The sequence below is a fragment of the Artibeus jamaicensis genome, unplaced genomic scaffold (genome assembly GCF_021234435.1).
Source record: "Artibeus jamaicensis isolate MK-2021 breed Jamaican fruit bat unplaced genomic scaffold, CSHL_Jam_final contig_332, whole genome shotgun sequence".
Taxonomy (NCBI): domain Eukaryota; kingdom Metazoa; phylum Chordata; class Mammalia; order Chiroptera; family Phyllostomidae; genus Artibeus; species Artibeus jamaicensis.
Genome location: NW_026521788.1, coordinates 12,555,389 through 12,565,484, shown reverse-complemented (window position 1 = coordinate 12,565,484; position 10,096 = coordinate 12,555,389).

Genomic DNA, 10,096 nt, shown 5'->3' with positions numbered 1-10,096 from the left:
TATTGAACCCAGCTTGCATTTTGTGAGTAAATCCAACTTGATCATGGTGTATGATCTTTTTAGTGTATTGCTAACTCAGTTTGCTAATATTTTGTTGAGAATTTTAAATTGACTTTATTAAAATGATATTCGTTAGTAAAATTAGAAAGGTTTCAGGTGTACAATTCTATAATACATCATCTTTATGTTGCATTGTGTGTTTACAAAACAAGTCTCCTGCCATCACTATTTGCCCCCCCTTATCATCTACTACCTCCCCCACACTCCTTTCCCTCTGGTAATCACCATAGTGTCCTGTTTGTGAGGGTGTTGCTTTTTTACATAATCCCTTAAACTTCTTCACCCAGTCCCCCAAACACCTTCTCTGTAACAGTTGCCAGTCTGTTCTCTGTATCTATGACTCTGTTTATATTTTGTTTGTCTATTTCGTTCATTAGATTTCACATGTAAGTGAGATCATATGGTACTTGACTTTCTCTGATGGCTTATTTCACTTAGCACACTTCCAGGTCTACCCATGCTGTCACAAAAAGTGAGATTTTCTCCTTTTGTGGCCAAGTATTATTCCATTGTGTAAATATGCCACAGCTTTTTTTAGTCCACTCATCTACTGAGGGATACTTGGGCTGCTTCCAAATCATGGCTACTGTAAATAATGCTGTAATGAATGGAAGTGCATATATTCTTTTGAATTAGTGTTTTGGGTTTCTTTGGATATATCCCCAAAATGGAATCACTGGGTCATAATGCAGTTCCATTTTTTTTTTTGAGGTAACTCCATGCTGTCTTTCAGTTGGAGCATTCAAGCAATTTACATTTAAAGTGACTTTTAATAGGTACATATTTATCTCCATTTTATTCTTCTAACTATGCTCCTTTGTTTTCCTTTTTAAAGACCCTTTGACATTTCTTGTTAACAAACTCCTTTGGTTTTTTCTTGTCTGGGAAGCTCTTTATTTCTCCTCCAATTTTAAATAATGGCCTTGATGGGTAAAGTAGTCCTGGTTGTAGGTCCTCACTTTTCATCACTTCGAATATTTTATCCCACTTCCTTCTGGCTTGAAATGTTTCTGTTGAGAAATCAACTGAAAATCTTATGGGAGCTCCCTTGTAGGTAACTCTCCTTCTCTTGCTGCATTTAAGATTCTCTCTTTGTCTTCAACCTTTGCCATTTTAGTATGATGTATCTTGATGTGAGCCTCTCTCTGCACTTCATGATCTTGTGTGTCTTTTTCCCTCACCAGGTTAGGGAAGTTTTATTATTTCTTCAAATGGGTTTTCAATCCCTTGATCTCTCTCTTCTTCTGGTACCCCAATGATGCCATTGTTGATACACTTGATGTTGTCCTAAAGGTCCCTTAAAGTATCCTCATTTTTTAAATTTTTGTTGTTATTGTTCTGATTGGGGTGTGCCACTCACTCGTCTTCTAAATCACTGATTCAATCTTCTGCTTCATCTATTCAGATGTTGATTCTCTCTAATGTATTCTGTATTTCAGTTATTGTATTCTCCATTTATAACTGATTCTTTTTTTATAATTTTATCTTTCGTTGAGGTTCTCACTGAGTTCATCTAGTTTTCCCCCAAGTTTATTAAGCATTCTATTCTGGTAGCAGATATAGAGTTCAAAACACTGGTTATAAGAATGTATCCATTTCATTTAGTTCTTTTTCTAGAGTTTTGTCTGGTCTTTCATTTGGGACCTGGTTCTTGTCTCCTCATTTTGGATGACTCCCTGTGTTCATTTCTATATACCGTGTAGATCTACTCTGTCTCCCAGTCTGCCATATTGGCCTTATATAGTAGGTGTCCTGTGAAGCCCCATCATGCAATCTCCCTTTTCACCTGAGCCAGGTGCTCCAGAAGCATCCATTGTGTGGATTGTGTGCCCAGCTGTTGTAGTTGAGCCTTGAATGAATGCTGTTGCCTGTGAGGGCTGGCCTTGACTTCCACAGAGTTGTGCAGGGACAGATCATGGAGCAGGAGGTGCTTTACTGAGGCTCTGGTGCCAGCCCAGTCCACCCTTCGTGTGTGTTGTTTATGGAGTTGTGTGGGTGGCACTCTGGTGTGGTCTGAAGCTGGCCACCAGGTGTGTTGGTTCTGGAGCCTCTTGGAAAGGACTCTGGTGCAGGCTCAGGTCAGCTGCTGTTTATGCCCATCTTTTGTCTACCTGGTGGGGGCTACAAAATGACCTGCATTTGGTTACCTCTTGAGCTGGGGTTGGAAGAGCTTGGGAAGGGCTGTGGTGTGAACTGAAGCTGGCTGCTACTAGTGCTGCATTGGGACCCTTTGGTGAGTGCCACATGAACTGAGGTCAGCTATCTCATGTGTCAGTGTTGTTACTGCTTAGTTCAAACTACATTCCAAGCCAACACTGGCCACATTTTATGCCAGGCTTGGGGCCACTTAATGGGAATTACAGTGGAGGTTGAGTTAGGTCGCTGCTTGTGCCCAGCTTGGGGCCACTGCGTGTTTGGTGTTTGTGGGACTCGGAGGTATTTTAGGAAAGTCCACAGCATGAGCCAAAGCAGGCCCCATGAGTGGAAAATCCACTGTAAGCATCTTGGGCCAAGTGTGCATATTTGGTGGGGCAGGGTTTCAGGGAATGACCAGGGCAGAGCTGATGATGTTAGCTAGGTTAATGGGGAGCTCAGATCTGGCACCTACACGCACCTGCCCCTGGAATGAGGGAGGGTTCAACAAAAGAGCAGTGGTGCCCGCCAGCATTTCTGTCTTTGGAGAGAGCTACCTGGATTCTTACCCCTCCAGCCCTTTCCTGGAAGCTGGTCAATTAAGTGCTCCCCATATATCCCTGGTGCTTTTCAAGCTGCTCTTCTACAGGAGGCCCAGAGCAAATAAGATTTTGAGTGAAAGTTCCCATGTACAGCCCCTCAGGGGGAATGCCTGCGACTCCAAAAGCCCTTTGTCTCACTTGGATGGAATCCCCACTGTTTTTCACAGCCTGATGTTATGGGGCCTCCTCTTACTGGCACTGGTGCCCCAGGCTGGGCGTGGGGCTGAGGTCACTCCTCAGCGGGGACCTCCAGGACCCCCACAGCCTAGGTAATCCTCCTAATTCTTTTAATTGTAGTGATGTTATTTTTTAAAAGATGTTATTTCTAGAGAGAGGGGAAGGAAAGAGAGAGGGAGAGAAACATCAATGTGTGATTGCTTCTCATGCACCTCCCACCAGGGATCTGGCCCACAACCCAGGAATGTGCCCTGACTGGGAATTGAACCAATGACCCTTTGGTTCACAGGCCCACTTTCAAGCTGCTGAGCTGCACCAACTGGAGCTAATCTTCCTAATTCTTAGGTGCTACACATTGAGTGTGCAACCTGCCTGTTCCTTGTCTTCACCCCTCCTGTAAGTCTCGTAGTGGCTTCTTCATGTCCTTAGTTATAGGTCTTACAGTCTTCAGATGGTTCTCAACAATGAGTTCTATGATTTAGTTGTAATTCTGATGGGGCTGCAGGAGGAAGTGAGTACAGCATTTGCCTACTCAGCCATCTTGACTGGCTGAAAGTTCACAACTTCCTATTCAATTATCCACTGATGGACACTTTGGTTGTTTCCATGTTTTAACTATTGTAAGTAATGCTGCTACAACCATGGGATGCAGATGTCTTTTGAAGTTGTGTTTTTGTTGCCTTTGAATATATTCCCCAAAGTGGAATTGCTATGATTTGGTAGTTTTTTTTTAAATTTTTTGAGGTCCTTCCAACTGTTTCTCATAGTGGTTCTACCAGTTTACAATTCCACCAATAGAGCATAAGGTTTCCTTTTTCTCTGCATCCTCACCAAATTTGTTATCATTTATTGTTTTAATGACAGCTGCTGTAACAGGTGAGAGGCACTATCTCACTGTGATTTTAATTTCCATTTCTCTAATAACAAGTGATCTCGACCATCTTTTTAGCGTCTGTTGGCTATTGATATATCTTCTCTGGAAAAAAAAAAGGCTATTATCTGACTTGTCCCATTGTGATTGCAATATTTATTTATTTTTGCTAGTGAGTTGTATGAGTTATTTATATATTTTAGATATTAACCCTCAGATATATGGTTTGAAGATATTTTTCATCATTGTTTCTTTTGCTGTGCAGAAGCTTTTTAGTTTAATGTAGTCCTACTTGTTTACTTCATTAGTTATTTTTGTTACTTTTGCTTTTCCGAATCATACCTAAAAAAATCATTGCCAAGATCATCAAGGAACTTTTTTTGTTTTTTTCTAGGGACCTCATAGCTTCAGGTCTTACATGTAAGTCTTTATTCCATTGTGAGCTAATATTTTAGTGGTGTATTGTAAGAGTCTGGTTTTATTCTTTTTTTTTTTTTTTGGAAAAGATCAAAAATTTTATTTTTTTTTTATTTGGTTACTTTTCAAGTACATTTTTTTTCTCTTCCCCCCCCCCCGCCCGGTCTCCCCCCTGGTTTTATTCTTTTACAAGTAAATATCCAATTTCCCCAGCACCAGTTTTTGAAGAGATTCTCTTTTCCACATTGAGTACTCTTGGCTCCCCTGTCAAATATTAGTTGGTCATATATGCCTAGGTTGACTTTGGGGCTCTCAATTTTGTTCTACTATTTGTCTGTTTTTATGCCAGTACCATACTTTTATTACTATAGCTTTATAATACAGCTAAGAATCATGAAGTATGATGCATCCTACTTTGTTCTTCTTTCTCAGGATTCCTTTGGTTATTTGGGGTCTTTTGTGACTCCATACAGATTTGAGGATTTTTTTTCTACTACTACAGAAAACAAAAAACATTGGTATCTGAGTAAGGATCACACTGAATCTACAGATAGCTTTCAGTAGTATTGACATTTTAACAATTAAGTCTTCCAGTTCTTAAATATAAACGCCTTTTCATTTGTTTCTTTGATTTCTTTCATCAGTGTGTTGCACTTTGCAGTGTAAAGATCTTCCTTGGTTAAGTTATGCCTAAGTATTTTATTGTTTTTGATGCTATTGTACATAGGGTTGTTTTCATGACATCTTTTTCAGACAATTGGTTGTATATAGAAATGCTGACTTTTGTATATTAATTTTGTTTTCTGCAACTTTATTGAATTCATTAAAGTTAACAGTTCTCTTTACTAGTCTTTAGAATTTTAATATTATAAAATCATGTCATCTGCAAATAGAGTTTTACTCCTTTCTTTCCAATTCTCATGATTTTTAAGTCTTTTTCTTACCAGATTGCTCTGGTGAGAACTTCTAGTACTATGGTGAATAGAAGCGGTGAGAGTAGGTACCCTTGTCTTGTTCCTTTATATAGAGGAAAAGCTTTCAGCCTTTCACCACTGAGTATGATGTTAACTGTGGGTTTCTTATCTATGGCCTTTATTATGTTGAGGTGCCTTATATACCTAGTTTGTTTTTCTAATCATAAACAGATGTTGAATTATATCAAGTGCTTTTTCTGCCTTGAGATAATATTTTTTCTTTCATTCTATTAATCTATTACATTATTTTTTGTATGCCAAACATCCTTGCATCCGAGGTATAAATTCCAGTTGATTATGGTGAATGATCCATTTTAATTTGGTGAATCTGATTTGCTAGTATTTTGCTGAGAATTTTTCCATCTATATTTATCAAGAATATTGGCCTGGCCCTGGCTGGTGTGGCTCAGTAGATTGAGTGCCAGCCTGCAAATCAAAGGGTCACCGGTTCAATTCCTAGTGTAGAGTACATGCCTGGGTTGCAGGCCAGGTCCCTGGTAGAGGGCACATGAGAAGCAACCACACACTGATGTTTCTTTCCCTCTGCTTCTCCCTCCTTTCCCCTCTCTAAAATAAATATTCCTTTTTGATAAAAGAATATTGGCCTATAGTTTTTTGGTGATGCCCTTTTCTGGCTTTAGTATTAGGGTAATGCTGACTTCATAAAGTGAGTTTGGAAGTGTTCCCTACTCTTCAGTTATCTGGAAGATTTTGAGAAGTATTGGCACTAACTTTTCCTTAAATGTTTGGTAGAATATACCATAGAAGTCAGATAATCCTGGGTATTTCTCCATTGGGAAATTTTTGATTACCAATTAAATATCTTTAGTCTTAACTGGTCTATTCATATTTTCTATTTCTTCCTGTCCCAGTCTTGGTAGTTTGTGTATTTATAAGGATTTTCTCATTTCTTCAAGGTTTTCCAGTTTATTGGCATATAAGTAGTTCATGGTGGCCTCTTGCAATGCCTGTATTTCTATGTTGTCAGTTGTAAAGTCTCCTTGTTCATTCATAAATCTGTTGATCTGGCTCCTCTCTCTTTTCTTCTTGGTTGGTCTAGCTAAAGGCTTGTCAATATTGTCTATCTTCTCAAAGAACCAACTCTTAGTTTGGGTAATATTTCCTATTTTCCTTTCCTCTTTATTTTCTTTAATCTGTATTATTTCATTCCTTCTGCAAATGCTGGGCTCAGTTTATTCTTTTCTTGTTCCTTAGCACATAAAATTAGGTTATTTAAATTTTGGGGGGGTTTGCTTCTTAATGTGGGGATTTACTGCTATGAGCTTCCCTCTTTGGACTGCTTTTGTTCCATCTCAGTAAGTTTTTGTATGTTGTATTTTGATTTTTGTTTGCCTCAAGATATTTATTTCCCCTTTTAGTCTTTGATCCATTGTTCAGGAAAGAATTATTTCATTTCCATGTGTTTGTGAATTTTCCAGTTTTTGTCTCTTTCTAGCTTCTTGTAATTTTGGTCAGAGGAGATACTTGGTATGATTTCAATCTTCTTGAATTTCCTGTCTTGTTTTGCAGTCTAACAGATGGTCTTTCCTAGAAAATGTTCCATGTGCACCTGAGAAGACTGTATATTCATTCTACTGTTGGTGGATAGTATGTTATGTACAGATCTGGTAGCTTCATTTTCTCCAGCTTTTATTCCATTGCTGTTTACTTCTCCTTTTATATTATGGTACTCTGACTTGGACACATGGATATTTATAATTTTTATATCTTTTTGAAACATTGACCTCTTTATCATTATATAATTTTCTTTGTCTCGCATTTTTTAGCTTAAAGTCTGTTTTGTCTCATATAACCCTCCAAACTTTTTGAAGTTACTATTTGCTGAAATAATATTTTTTTCATCCCTTCACTCTCAGTCTGTGTGTCTTTAGGGATAAATTTAGTTTCTTGTAGGCAGCATATCATTGGAGAACTTACTCCATTTATGTTTAAAGTAATCATTGATAAGTAATGACTTACTGTCATCATTTTAAAATGTGTTTTCTGGTTTTATAAATCCATTATTCCTGCTTCTTGCCCTGTCATATCAGTATGCCTCAACTTCTTTATCATGTTCTTTTGTGTAATTACTACAGGTTTTTCTCTTGTGGTTACATGAACTACATAAAATCTCTTAAAATTGTGATAGTCTACTTTAATAACTTCAATAGAATTCCTAAGCTTTATACTCTTACTTCTCCTCCCCCTCATATTTTAGGTTTTGATGTTACAATCGACATACTTTTATATTGTATTATCTAACTAATATCTGATTATTGTAGTTATGGTTGGTTATTTTTATTAATTTGTTAACTATTAAACTAGATTGGCAAGTTAATTAAGCATCACCATTACCATATTAGAAATTTAAATATCTACATAAATATATATATACTATATATACACATATACACACATGTGTACATATATATGATAGTGTAAAACTGACAGATAATGGTATACTTATTTAAATATATATTTCAACTATATTTAACTATATATTAATATTTAAATATATATTTAACTACATATTATCTTTAAGTATATAATATACAAATATACATATATATATATATATACACCATTACCTGTCAGTTTTACACTACCTCCTTATGTTTTTATAATGTTAAATAACATCTCTTTATTTCCACTCAAAGAACTGCCTTTAGCATTCCTTATAAGGCAGGTTATGAATTCACTCAGCTTTTGTTTGTTCAGGAAAAGTCTTCATCCCTCTTTGTTCATTTCTGAAGGACAGCTCTACCAGGTATAGTATTACTGGTTGGCAGTTATTCTTTTCAATATTTTGAATACATCAACCCATTCCCTTTTGGCCTGAGAGTTCATTGAGAAATCCAGCAATAGTCTTACAAGGGTTCCCTTGTATGCAACCTCTCTCTTCTGTTGCTATTTTTAATATTATTTCCTTGTCTTTGACTTTTGATGGTTTAATTTTGCGTGTCAGTGTAACCTTGAGTTCAACATAAATGGGTTTTTTGATCTTCTTTGACATGGATGTCTATTTCTCTCCCCAGTCTTGGGGAATTTTCAGCCATTACTATTTTAAATATACTTTCTGTCTCTTTCTCTTTTCCTTCTCCTTCTGGAATTCCCATTATGCAAACATTGTTTCTTGTCATTGTGTCCCTTACGCCCCATCTTCCTGGTCACTGACTCTTCTGTATGGTTGAATCTGTTTTTGAAATTCTGTTAAATTCTTAAATTATATTTTTCATGTAAGGATTTCAATATTTTTCCCCAATGATTTCTATTTGTTTTAAAGGGAACATTTTTTTGTTTTTGTTTAAAGATTTCATTTATTTCTTTTTAGAGAGTGGGAGGGAGAAAGGGAGAGTAACATCAGCGAGTAGTTGCCTCTCACACCCCCTACTGGGGACCTGGCCCACAACCCAGGCATGTACGCTAGACTGGGAATTGAACTGGAGACCCTTTGATTTGCAGGCCAGCAATCAATCCACTAAGCCACACCAGCCAGGGATGGTTTCTATTTCTCTGTTGAACTTGTTTTGTTCATGAACTGTTTTCCTAATTTTGTTTAGGTGTTAAGCTGTATATTCTCATAGTTCACTCAAATTCTTTAAAAGAATTATTCTGAATTCATTGCTTGAGAGTTCATAGGTTTCCACTAGTAACACCTGAGGATGTTACTAATGCTTTATCCATTTCCTTTGGTGCTATCATATTTACCTGATTTCTCATGATCCTTGATTCCTTGTGTGCTATCCACGCATTTGAGTCATTTGTCTGCTCTTCCAGAGTGTGAAGGTTCACTTTGGTGGAGACAGTCCTTCACTACTCAGCTCAGTTTGGGTTTCTGGATGGCTGTGCTGGTAATGTCTCTGGGCAGGTGGGGCCTGCTCTTAGGGTCTGTTTTTGGACAAGGCAACTATTCAAGCTCTGATGTCGGGGGTGAGGGGCCACTGGCTAACTGTTAGACAGGACCTGCTGGCTTGGTTCCCTGCCCATGTGAAACTGCAGGAAGGCCTTTAAAGTTGCCTGGGTTCTCTGGTCAGTTTGCCAAATGGTCAGGACTGAGTATTATCCTCAGAAGCAGGTAGGGCTTTGAATTAGCCTTCTTACCTTGGCAGGGCAACAGGATGGGCCCCAGGATCTGCATGGCTTCTTGTTTGGGGATCTAATTTGGTTAAGAGTGTACACTGAATGTCCTGGTCAGTTCAGGCCACTGGTTTGGCTCTGCAGACAGGGAAAGCCACAGACTGTGCTCTCTGTTCAAGTGTCACTGTCAGCATGGCTGTTGGAGGGTCTATGTAGCTTCCCATGTGACAATAAGGTCAGCTGAAGGCCATATTCAGCAAAGAGTCAGGCTATGAACTAGTTTCCCTGCCCAGTGTGGCAGAACTATCTTCAAGACAACTGAGGCTCTTTATTTGGTACTTGACTCAAGCAGACCCACGCCCCAAGTCCCTTGGCTGAACAGGGCCACGGGCTTTATTCTGAGGACAGTTCTGCCTGCCCATATCTTGTCTTGGCATTACTGCAAGGTTTCAGCCAGCCCTTCCTGCCAGATACAGCCTAGGGCCATGCTCCTGCCTGGGCAGAACTGGGACAGCCCACTTCAGCTAACACCCAAAATTTCCCTAAATGTGCTTTTTGTCAGGAGGGGGAAACAAGCCATGCTGTTTAAGCAGTGGTACTATGACTTGCCTCTTCTGCCTGGGCATGGACAGGCCAAGCTCCAGGGTCTGCAAAATTCATTTAAGGACCCAAATCAAGCAAACCTGCATGCCACTGATTTCCCTAGCAAGACTGCAACAGCGACTTGATTCTGCATGAGCACAGCTGGTTAGTGCTTGGCCTCTGTTGGAAGGAGATCTGTCTGC